The sequence below is a fragment of the Saimiri boliviensis genome, chromosome 13 (genome assembly GCF_048565385.1).
Source record: "Saimiri boliviensis isolate mSaiBol1 chromosome 13, mSaiBol1.pri, whole genome shotgun sequence".
Classification (NCBI taxonomy): Eukaryota; Metazoa; Chordata; class Mammalia; order Primates; family Cebidae; genus Saimiri; species Saimiri boliviensis.
Window position 1 is genome coordinate 9,111,277 of NC_133461.1, and position 10,519 is coordinate 9,121,795.

Consider the following 10,519-nt stretch of genomic DNA (forward strand, 5'->3'; position numbering starts at 1 on the left):
CTCCCTTCACCTGCACAGGGCTTCTGTTCTCCTTCAAAGCAAGCTCTGGGACTACGGAGGAAAATTCAGGTATAATGAACAGAAACCACTTCACTTGTTAGCCAAGAGGATATTTAAGGTGCTGAACAATGAAAAGTTAATACAATTTACTATTCAGTCTCCATAAATCACTTCTAAGTTTAACATCTTAAAGATCCTATCAGACACCATGCCCTGCGTTTATGCTGTTTATCCATATATCATTCACGAGTTTGATGATGACATGCTGAGAAAAACAATATATTACAATGCAAGATTGAATCACTGCTATTTATTTTCACTTTATAAGACAGATGGCTAAGAGATAACTTGTTCAAAGGAAGGCAAAAGACAGTCAAATGTCATGGGCTCAAGATAAGCCAGCTGGCACTATCAACCACACTAGGCAGGCTACCAATTTATAATTCAACTGTTGGAATGTTTATCATTGAAATGTTCAACTTCCTGGAGCAAACATTGACCACTTCGCCAGTAATAGGAGCCAAAATGCTATTATATTCCACTTAGGGGTCACAAAAAGATAAAAGGCTAAGCAACCCATCTTATACAAACTCTCACATTTGTCCACAAGGGGCTTCATAATGGGGTAGCCACTTGCAAGTAAATGTGATGTGCTCTGATTTGGAGTACTAAGACTTCGTTTATTCCCATGGCCAAGAGGCCTGGGTTTTCTTTAACTAAAATCATTCTTTTAGCTTAAGGTGTCATTCTCTACAATGCGTTTTCTAAAATGGGCATATGTCTGACTTAGTATGATTCATGCTGAACCAATTTAAAAAGTATTGACTTGCTATCACTCAGCAAAGCAGGAACTGGACAGGCGTTTTTAGGAGACAGCCTGTTTGTAAATTTTCAGAGTTCAGAACACTAAAGGGGAGAGCACCGGGTGAACTGTTAACATTGGGTCCTTGTGCAGCCAAAGAAGATCAAGAGAACATATAGTTCTTGGAGTAAGGAGACACTGGAAGTAGACAATTAAAAAAAAAAAATAGAGAGCCGGGCACAGTGGCTCACATCTGTAATCCTGGCAACTCAGGAGACTGAAGCTGGAGGATCACTTGAGGCCAGGAAGTCAACACTAGCCTGGACAACATAGAGAGACCCCATCTCTATTAAAAAAAATTAACCAGGCATAGTGGCAAGTGCCTGTAGTCTCAAATACTTGTGAGGCTGAGGTGGGAGAATTGCTTGAGCCCAAGGAGAAAATTAGAAAGGTTCTTACTTTTGGCCTACTTTTGAATTTTGTCCCAGCCTATAATAATTATAAAATTCAAATTTCCCCAGAACTGATGAACTGCAAGATTAAAAGAGAACCACCACACACAGTGAAAAGACTAACCCCAGGTAGGAAACAAGGAGACCAAAGAAAAACAGCATGTCAAGTGGTTTAGAAATAAAGTTCAGGAAATTCAATATTCAATGTTAATTTTCCCATGAATCCCTTATATTGTTTGCTTTTTTGTCTTTAGCCAGCTGTGCTTTTTAATAGGACAATTATTTGCTATTCAGATGTATTCCAATTATTTCTTAAAAAGAAAAGTTCTATAGGATTATCAAGTTGTCCATTTGAGAAAATTTTTCTCCACTTTTTATTGCCTCATGAAGCATCCACAATGTGATTTTGATGATACATTCTTCATCTTCATTAATAACTATCATGTTAACAAGTAAAGATGTAGATTGTTTGTAGCTTTAGTTCAAGGAGAGAGAATGAGAGCTAAATAAACTTGATATGAATTGGAAATTGGATGACATGAATAAGGCCACAGGGTAAGCAGTTTCCAGAGCTGTGGCCACAGAATGAATGACTCAGACATGAGTGCTCAGTCACAACAAGGTGCAGCACAGCCTGCCTCCACTGAAGACGGGCTTTTTAACTTCCAACAAAGGCCTCCAGCAGCTCATTAGCTGGGAATACTCTGGAGAGGAACACAAGGAGCTGTTTCTTTTATTATTCCCTTGAAGAAGCCAAAATACGGTTTTCAATATGATGCAGACTGGAGACACTGATTTATTCAACTGATTGTTTTAATGTAAGCTAGTTACTTGTGCTTTTAGTACAAAGTACTTTGAGATTTGTGTGTGTGTGTGTGTGTGTGTGTGTGTGTGTGTATGGTAAAATTCTCCATTGGTGTGTCTGGGCCTCTTCTACCTGCAAGTATAATCAATAGGGAAAGATACTTGGTGACTTTTCTGTCTACAAAATTGAACTATGCCGCCATATTTATTTCTCATCAATCTCTTTTGATGGGATTATCGACATGTGTGTAAAAGTGACTTTCCTAGCTTGATTCATTTTTACCTCTTCTTTAGATGAGGAAAGCATCAAATCCCTGATGAAAACAGTGCAATGACACTACATTGATTATAGCATGCTTACTTACTACATTATTCATTGTGTTCTCTAGATGAATCATATGTTTTCTATTTTTGAAATTTCCCTGGAAAAGGTTAAGTCATAATGGCTAAATCATAAATGCCCCTCAGTGCTTACCTGGAGAGAAGCGGAAAGTGACTTTCCCACTACAATGCCCTGGGAAATAAGGGAATGACCTACTTTTCACCAAATCAAATGATGTTGTTTTTCTATCCTCATCCTTCTTAATATTTTTGGCATATCAAACTGTTTACCACCCTCTCCTTGCCAAAGAGCTTCCCTTGGCTGATGTGTAACACACCAACTTAGTCTTCCCGCTTCAAAAACACAATTGCTTCCTTCTCCACATTTACACACTGACCTTATTCCATGTCCCATTCTCTATCTGAGCATGTTCCCCCAAATCCAATCATCAATCTAACAGTCTTCTCTGACACTTTAAGAAAATACATCCTTGATTTAGTCTCAGTCATCACCTCAGTGTATTTGAAAATCAAATCCTTCTTGACAACTCATCCTTCACCCAATTCTAGGAATGTATCTTTATCATTCTATCACATAGATTTTCTAGAAAAAAAGAATGAGGCTGTCATTCTTAACAGAACAACATATCCAAATGATTAGCTTCCCAAATGTGTTATTTTTCTATGGCCCTCAGGAAAATAGTACAACCAGAAAATTAGTCAAAATAGAAGCAATAAAATATCAGTTTCACAAAGGATCAGGCTATATTTTTCACTGTATTCATTCTAAATCAAAATCACTAGGGTTCATAGGTGGCAGAGATATTCCAGTTTCTATGAAATTTTACATGTGAATTATATGCCCTGACATTCCATATCTCCCCTTCCTGACCTTGAAATCAAGACTTCACTCTCAAAGTAGGGTCTTTTATAGAGAACACTGAGCACAGAGGTTGCCTTAACAAGAAAGCAATTCTAATTCTGTCATAAATTAAAGGCAGCACTTCAGAGACTGGAGCATAAACTGCTGCCACTCCATTCCTGAGAGAGATCAAACGATCCTTCCAGTAAAACCTGTCTTTTTATTACCAGGAACTAGAAGTTTAACAAATACCAATGCAAGAATTTAAAAGTTTCATGTGTGGATGTCCTGAAACAGATCCTGGCTGCGTCTGAACGTATGTTTTGTCTTAACAGAGTCTTCTTACTTCTCCAATCCTAACTTGAGAAAGTCTCCCATTATGCACAGTTGTCATAAATATTCCATTCTAATTTATACTGCATTCAAATCAGCAACCATTTACCGAGTAGGTGCTAGAGACCTGAAAATAAATATACCAGAACCTCTGCAGGCTGTGATTCTAAAGGAAGTGTTCCAAGCCCAGCTCCACCATTCAGCAGCTATGTCACCTTGGGCAAGTAATTCACCTCTCTGCCCACGTTTCCTCTTCCATTCCACATAGAGAATAATAGTACCTATGCCATAGGCCAGGCGGTTCTGATGATGGAATGAAACAACTCATATAATGAGAGTAATAATATTATCTTCCTCTTGAGGCCTTGAGGGAATTAAATGGCTGGATACAAGCGAAACAGAGAGAACAGTTTCAGACACACAACATGCATAACATTTAAACACAGTCCTCACCGTCATTGGTATAAACAAATGACCGTCCTCATAAATGGCAGTCCTCATCATCATTGTTATTTCCTTGTATCATACAGTTAGTTAAGGAGTTTCAACAAGATTCAGAGGCAGGAACACAGAGCAAGTCATTCTGAGAAGTGCTGTGGCACTGATAAGCAGTGCCCAAACTCTGCCAATAGGAGTTTCAGGGAAATGGCAAAGAAGAACTAGCCCTTGAATGGACACTGATCAAATGAGCCCAATGTCCCAGGCAAACAGTGGGGAGGCGGTGGGGGGCAGAGGCATCCCCAACAGGGAGGCAAGGAAGAGCATGTGGTACTTGCAAGGAGGAAGGGCCCATTCATATTGTTAGAGGCAGGGAGTGCAGACAGGTTAGAAATCCCCATAGGGACAGACATGCACCCCTGTATCAGCCACACCAAGGAGTGGGCCTTTTTTCTGGAGGCAACAGACACAAGTGGGTAATACGATCAAGTCATTTTTCCCCTATCCGGACCACTGGAGGTGTCACAGCTGAAGGTGAAGAGATCGGTGAGGAAGCTGGGCAGTAGTCATGGCAGAGCAGTAAGACAGGTTGACCTTCTCAGCAGAGGAAGGCACAAAGACACAGATATCATCAGCAGAACAGATGAACACTGGCATGATGGGCCTGTGTCAGAAGACCAAATGTAAATACTCAATCCTCTCATTCTGTGATCTGGGACATGAACATAGTCTCTTTAACAGCTCGCATCTTGCAAAAGGGAGTTCTAATGTGTACACCATGAGATTGTTGTAAGCCATAAAACAGCTGATTTGAGTGGCAATGATCTGCAATCTGCAAAGGTCTGTATGGATGTGCAATGTACATTATCTCCAAAGTACATGATTTCCTCAGAATGATTTGGGATGACTACCTCATCAATCAGGGCTCCACACTGCTCCAGTGATACATGACTTTCTCACCTCGAAAGCTGTGAATTGTTTTTCTCAGGGGGAATTCTTTCTTAGAAGGATCTTCTCCATTTTTTTTTTAAAGCAAAAAGTCTGTACCGTTGGTCTTTAGAACTGTGCGCCCTGGTTGCCAGGTCTCTTCTGTGTCCGATGTCATTATGCTTGTGTGTGCATAAATGTATGCTATTCCTCCCACAGGCTCCCTTGTGATCTTGATCATTATCCAGCTTCTAATCACACCAGTCAGCAGAGGATGACTGGGAAGGACTGAATGGGTTCTTAATGCCATATAAGGTCTGAGTGTAGAGAACTCTTCTACATTTTCTGGACATCTAACATGTAATGGTCAAAAGAGAGTAAAAGTTATAAAGGAAGATTTCCTGTTCCTTCAGTCATTGTGGTCATGGCAATACGCATCTAAATGATTTAAAATGTGACCATTTGGAAAATGATCCCTCATAGCTTGTTGCAGTTGTACATACATATTTCTATCATCTATGTCTATCATATATTTGATATATATGTATATATCTTTGAATTATTATTCCTCTGTATTCTTTATGTCATTATAATTCCACCAAAAATGCTCTAAGAAATTATTCTGGGGTTAGAACACAAATAATGGATATTTTCAGGCATGATGGCAAATAGGGATATCTTCATACCTTTTGTTTGTTTGTTCATTTGCCAATATAAATCTCTCTGTACCAGTTTTTACTGATCTCTTAGCTCACACCTACATATCAGTTCTCTGCTTAGTAAGACTGGAGCCAGAAAGCCATAAGTATTTCCCAGGTATCCTCGTGATCTGGCCTCCTGTTGGATAGGAGGCAGCAGCACAAAAACAAAAGGCTAGCAGATGAGCAATATCTTTGTCCTTTCTCCTTCCTTCCCTCTCTCCTTCTTTCTGCCTGCCTGTGCCTCTGGTGGGGTCTCTGGAAGTTGCAGTGTTTCTGGAACTCCTCTGAGGCCCCTCCTCTATGGTTCCAGCCCTGGCTAAGGTGTCCCTGTGGTCAGGGGCTCCTTCTTGCAAGTTTCACAACCATTTGGGACTCCTTGCAGCATGCAGCACATATGCTTTGGATTCTGATAACACTAGCTCCTCCCTTTTCCTCCTGAGATCCGTGGGCAGTAGCAGCTTCCTGATGATACCAAGCTCTTGCTACCCACTTTCTGCTCTTTTAACTCCTCTAATTTTTTTTTCTTGTATTTGGGCTCTGGGGTGTATGTGCACATCCTGCATCCTATAGGATTGTTGCATAGGTTCACACATGCCACGGTGATTTGCTGTCTCCATCCCCGCCCCCCGCCCCCATCACCTACATCAGGCATTTCTCCCAGTGTTATCCCTCCCCATCCTCCTTGCCCCCGCACTGTCCCTCTCCTTCCCTCCCCTCCCCTCACCCCCCAACCTAGCCCTGTGAGTGCTGTTCCCTTCTCTCTGCCCAAGTGTTCTCATTGTTCAACATCCACCTATGAGTGAAAACATGCAGTGTTTGGTTTTCTGTTCTTGTGTCAGTTTGCTGAGAATGACAGTTTGTAGGTTTATCCATGTCTCTACAAAGGAGACGAACTCATCGTTTTTTATGGCTGCATAGTATTCCATGGTGTATTTGAGCCACATTTGCCCTGTCCAGTCTATCACCGACAGGCATTTGGGTTGGTTCCAGGTCTTTGCTATGGTAAACAGAGCCTCAGTGAACATATGTGTGCATGTGTCCTTATAACAGAATGATTTATAATCTTTTGGGTATATATCCAGTAATGGGATTGCTGGGTCAAATGGAATTTCTATTTTTAGGTCCTTGAGGAATCGCCACACTGTCTTCCACAATGGTTGAACTAACTTAACACTCCCACCAACAGTGTAAAAGTGTTCCTATTTCTCCACATCCTCTCCAGCATCTGTAGTCTTCAGATTTTTTTAATGATCACCATTCTAACTGGTGTGAGATGGTATCTCAATGTGGTTTTTATTTGCATTTTTCTAATGACCAGTGATGATGAGTATTTTTTCATGTTTATTGGCCTCATATTTGTCTTCTTTTGAAAACAGTCTGTTCATATCCTTCACCCAATTTTGAATGGGTTTGTTTTTTTCTTGTAAATCTGCTTTAGTTCTTTGTAGATCCTAGATAGTACTCCTTTGTCAGATGGGTAGATTGCAAAAATTTTTTCCCATTCTGTTGGTTGCTGGTTTACTCTAATGATTGTTTCTTTTGCCGTGCAAAAGATATTAAGTTTAATTAGATCCCATTTGTCTATTTTGGCTTTTGTTGCCATTGCTTTTGGTGTTTTAGTCATGAAGTCCTTTCCTACGCCTGTGTCCTGAATGGTGTTGCCTAGGTTTTCTTCTAGGGTCTTTATGGTGTTAGTTCTTATGTTTAAAACTTTAATCCATCTGGAATTAATTTTCGTATAAGGCATAAGGAAGGGGTCCAGTTTCACCTTCCTGCATATGGCTAGCCAGTTTTCCCAACACCATTTATTAAACAGGGATACTTTCCCCGTTGCTTGTCTTTATCTGGTTTGTCAAATATCAGATAGTTGTAGATGTGTGGCATTGCATCCGTGGCCTCTGTTCTGTTCCATTGGTCTAGAGTGATACCTTCAGCTTTGTTCTTTTTGCTTAGGATTGTCTTGGCCATGCAGGCCCTCTTTTGGTTCCATATAAATTTTAAAGTGGTTTTCTCCAGTTATGTGAAGAAGGTCAATGGTAGCTTGATGGGAATAGCATTCAATCTATAAATTACTTTGGGTAGTACTGATTCTTCTCAACCATGAGCATGGAATGTTTTTCCATCTGTTTGTGTCCTCTCTCATTTTCTTGATCAGTGCTTTGTAGTTTTCCTTGAAGAGATCTACATCCTTTGTTAGTTGTATTCCTAGGTATTTTATTCTCTTTGTAGCAATTGTGAATGGCAGTTCGTTCTTGATTTGGCTCTCTTTAAGTCTGTTATTGATGTATAGAAATGAGTGTGATTTCTGCACATTGATTTTGTATCCTGAGACTTTGCTAAAGTTGCTTATCAGTTTAAGGAGATTTGAGCTGAGATGATAGGGTCTTCTAAATATACAATCATGCCGTCTGCAAATAGAGACAATTTCACTTCCTCCTTTCCTAAGTTGGGTAAGTTCTTTTGGATAATATCTTGAAGAGTGTTTTCCAACTTGGATTTGTTTTCCCCATTATATTCAGGTATGCTGATCAAACATAGATTAGGTCTTTTCGCATAATCCCATAGTCCACAGAGGCTTTGTTCATTTTTGTTCACTCTTTTTTCTCGAATCTTGCCATCTCATTTTGTTTCATTGATTTGATCTTCTATCTCTGATATCCTTTCTTCTGCCTGATCGTTTCGACTGTTGAAACTTGTGTATGCCTCGCGAAGTTCTCATGCTGTGTTTTCCAGCTCCATCAGGTCATTTACGTTCTTCTCTAAGCTGGTTGTTCTAGTTAGCATTTCATCTAACCTTTTTCCAAGATTCTTAGTTTCTTTGCATTGTCTTAGAACATGGTCTTTTAAGTCAGAGAAGTTTGTTATTGCCCACCTTCTAAAGCCTGCTTCTGTCAATTCATCAAATTCATTCTCTGTCTTTTTTTGTTCCCTTGATGGTGAGGAGTTGTCCCTGGGAGGAGAACTGTTCTTTGATGGTCTCATCCTTTTTGCACTGGTTTTTTTCCCCCATCTTCATGGATTTATCTCCCTTTGATCTTTGAGGTTGGTGATTTTGGGAGGAGTCTCTGTTGGAGCTGTATCTTTTTTGGCCTGTAGAGGACGTTGCTGGGCTCTCTCGGGTTCAGTCAGGTTGCTGGGTGGGTGGTCCTTTCCTGGAGTTTGTTTGCAGGTGAGATTAGCCCCACCTTCCCAACAGTGTCTCTCCTTCCCCAAGCTTGATCTGCCTGGTTGGGGTCAAACTGGTGTATTTGCTGCCAAGCTCTCTAGCAAGGGCTTCAGTCTTGAGTTCTGTGGAGGTGGAGCCTGCCAGCCTTATGGCCTGTTTCCCTGCTTTCAACTCTGCCTCTTTCTGTGGGACAGTCTGTCCACTTGCGTTAGTCCAAACTTCTGCCCAGGTCCCTGCAACAACTTGCTGCATCCAGTGGGAGCCCCAGCTCAGATTTGCATTGACTACCCAGGGCGTCCCTCAGTTTGGCAGGGCTGTTGTGGACCGTAGGTTGCAGGAGGGATGAGGTAAGCACAGGATCCCAATCAGAGCACCAAGGGGGTGAAGCCCCCTGACCCTCCGAGTGGGCTGCACATTCCAGGTGGGGATGCACCCCACCCTGTCTTGGTTTGCCTCACTCGCCCTGCGGCTCCTTTCCTGGGCTATTTTCAGTGCCTTATCAGTCCCACTGAAATGAACCAGGCACCTCATTTGGAATGGTGAAGTCCTCTAGCCCTCTGCGTCTCATTCACTGGGAGCTGCATTCTGGTATTGCCTTCTCTTGGCCATCTTGGTGCCACCCCTGTCCTCTGATGTTTTTAAAGCTATTTCCTTGATTACGCACCCTTTGTAGAATATCTAGGTTTTTACTTCCTTTAAAGGACCCTGACATATATAGTACTCAGTACCAGTAGTGATCCCAAGTAACAATCACTCAAAACTGAATTTCAGTATTGATCTGCTGGCCTGTTCAAGCTTGCAGGGAATGACTTCCTTATTAGCAGTAGAAAATAGGTATCTAGTAAACTGAGACTTGAGGTGGCATTATAATGACTTAATCACCTCTGGTAGCTTGAGATCAAAATTCTACTAAAGGCAAGGCTTTGTAGAAAGCAAGTGGCCACTTCATTTAACTGTAACTTTTAGTACTGATGATTCAAAGGGCTGCAGCATAGGGAAGTTACTTCTCAATGCATTGGAGATAAAGGCAAAGAAAAGGATACAGTTAGAGGTTAAATCCCCAGTTCAAGTCATGGTCAGAAAAATCAAAGAATGTCTACAGCAGTGAAGATGTAAGGGTTTTCATTTGGTTTTTTGTTTAGGGCAGCTCTAAAACAAACAAATAAAAAAACTTCACATCTTATAGTCAGAGTGCATTTAGGGCTGAGGATCATGCTAAAAATTAAATAATAAGTTGTAGTCCAGATTTGAGAGGTGGGTACCTAGCAGACCACAGAACCAGAAGGGCAATGCAAATGTTTCAGCCATAGGGGCCAAAGGAAAACCTCCCCTTCACCCTATATAGCATTTTGAGGTTACAGAGAGAATTGGGGCTTTGATTATGCCAAAACAAACTATGGGAGAAATAGAAGAGGAAGTCTGGCTATGGTCTTGTTACATAAATGTAACCTCACAGTAGCAGCTCTCAGACAGAAAGGATGGTAAATATTTCTTTCCGACCTTTAAAAGTGTCAGACTCATCTCAATTAATCTTTCCAATATCTGTACAAGGCAAGATCTGGCTGCATCAATGCAGAGTCTCTACAGATGCCACGCTCCCCAAGAAAGACAGCTTTTCAGAGACACTTCTGTTTGCTGGCTCAACAAATAACCACCTCAAAAGATGTCAAAGAAGTACATTTGGTGGTAACATATTTGATTTCTTTCACAACT